Source organism: Apium graveolens, chromosome 11 (genome assembly GCF_009905375.1).
Source record: "Apium graveolens cultivar Ventura chromosome 11, ASM990537v1, whole genome shotgun sequence".
Classification (NCBI taxonomy): Eukaryota; Viridiplantae; Streptophyta; class Magnoliopsida; order Apiales; family Apiaceae; genus Apium; species Apium graveolens.
This window is the reverse complement of record NC_133657.1, coordinates 26634596-26637290: the sequence shown is the minus strand read 5'-3', so window position 1 is coordinate 26637290 and position 2695 is coordinate 26634596.

The following is a 2695-nucleotide window of genomic DNA, read 5'->3' as shown; positions in this document are numbered from 1 at the left end:
TTCAAAATAAATAAAAAGGAATATGGAAAATCAGTGCGCCTAATTATCATATACTACAAGAAACCAAATCATACCTCCCATCATAGGATTTGGCCTCAGTGCGGGAGGTAAATTCCACCATCTTTCGGGTCCTTTTTCCATTTTTTGACTTCATTTTAAATCGGGGCGTTCCCCAATAAGCACAAAGAGAATTCCACGCCCGTTGAGAGAAGTAATGTGGCTTTAACTCTTTAATATCAATATCTTCTTCACGATATCCACTCTTCAATAATTCATTCACATGCGCCATCAGTTGTGCCTTCTCTGGATTAATGATATGTGTTAGGTCTCAATATGTTTGTAGAAGGGGGTTGAATACAAACAATACCGTTTAATCGAATAAAATGCGGAATAAAAAAGTGAAACAAAATTCAAGTTAAATAAAACTATTATTAAACTTGAAAGGTGTTACAAGAACGGTATCGTTTACAAGGGATTAATCTCAAATAAATTATTCCAAATCTAGAATAAATTCGACATGTACTTTTTCTATTTTTGTAATAAAAAGGATCAAATGCTAAATGCAATTTGAGATTAAGTTCTAGGGATTTTGATCCGCTAGATAGTTACACAAGAACAAGAAAATGATTTCTAGTGGATTAGATTTAACAATGAATACTAGAAATAAATGATCTGTAAAATTGCAATAAGTTCTCTACTGTTTTCTTGGTTCTGTGTTCTTCTGTTAATTTGATATTCAATGCTCTGTCTTTAGAAAATCAGCTGCTGCTTTTATATTAAATCAATCCTTGATTTAACTGGCAAGACAATCCTGATAGCTCAGCAAGACAATCCTTTTTAACTGGTAGAACTTTCGGTAGGACAGTCTATTGAACTGGCATGACTTTCGGCAAGACAATCTAAATGAACTGGCATGACTTTCGGTATGACTATTGATTGTCATACTAATACAAAAGATTGTCTTTGCTGAATTAATTTTGATTTTAAATTCAAAATTAATTCTGAAAAACCATAATATTAATTCAGAATTAATTAATCAATTAATCCAATTAATCAATAAATTAATCTTTGCAGATATAATTTATTTTCTTAATTAAATTATATGACTTAATTAATTAATAGAGAATTAATACTATTCTTGAACAGCAACCACTCTTCTGACAATCTGCTGAAAATCACTGAAACTTATGAATCCATTTCATCACTTGAATGTTGACACTCGATGTACTGTCTGGTTCATGAATGACTAACATCTGTGATATTTCTTCATGTCTTAATTTTCTTTAGATTAAATCCCTGTAATTAATTGATACCCTGACGAGATCTCTGTCACTTGATTAAATCCACAATCTTGATTTATATCACTGAGGCATGATCAATATCTTGAGCTTCTTCCAGTGAATTAAGTCCCCAAGTCTGTAGATGAACAATGTTACTTAATCCTTTGATATATGTTACTTTGAGAGATCTCTCTGACGATAGAACCACTATTTACTTGTTACATCATTATTTGAGTTGAGTTAAATCCTCGAATAAACAAATAGGCTATGACATATGCCTTTCAATCTGCCCCTATTTGTTTGTTAGACAATAACAACAAATACCTAGAGGATAACTCAACTAACAAATAAGAAAAATATATAAACAGTAATGCAAAGTAAATAGCAGAAAAGTTCTGGATTATATTTAACATTTTCCAGATTCCAAAAGAAATTTACAAGTGAATACAAGATAGATGTTCCTCTAGACTTAACATATAATTACATTAGTCTATCTTGATTCATAAAGCTCTAAGCAAATTACATTAAGTTTTGAGCTAATTGAATTCAAGTGTCTTCCCTTCCGAATTCACCTTTTTCCAAATCTTGAAGCAACTTCTTGTCAAAGACATGATCCTTTTCAGAAGTGAAGCTGGCTGGTCTGACTGGTTGAACTCCAACTGACTTTAGCTTATTCTTGAACTGATTGTACTTTTTAATATTCTTTTCACAATAAGCTTGAATCAGATCAGCTGCTTGAGTTTTCAACATGGATGAATATCTAGCAGTTCTTAAGTGATGTTCCATCCAGATAAGATGCTTAACTGAGTAGTCTTTAAGAGATTGTGAATCGAGCTGGCAGATTTAAAGACAGTCAGACTTAAAGAATCTTACCTGATGAGGATTGTTGACCACTTGAGGACTAGCCCTACTGGCAAACTCTTTGAGCCTTTCTCGAAGAACTTCATTCAATTATGAGCTTCTTTTGACTTTGTTGAGAAGAACCCAAATCTCTGATAAAGAACGATTCTCAAACAGATGAAGTGATACCTTGAAAGATCCTTCGCTCTGACAATATACAAATATGCTCATTTCATTTAGAGATCTGTTAAAGGCATCTGTGATCCTTGAGACTTCAGTCTTTATAGCATTCATGTACACGTCATTGTTTGGATTAGAGATCTCCAGCTTGTCCAGAAGATGTAGAAACTGCCTATCATTGTTTGTGCTCAGCTGAGGCATATCAAGTACTCTCCTAGCTTCATCCCATTTTTCACCAATCTTCAGTCTTACATCTCTTCTCCTTTCTTTAGCTTTAATGTCATGAAGACGTTGTTTTTCAAGAGTTTCTGTTCGTTCAATGTTTTTCCTCATATCAATGATCTGTGATACCTTTTTGAGTTCAGCTTCTTTTATTTTCAACTCTGACTGCTGTT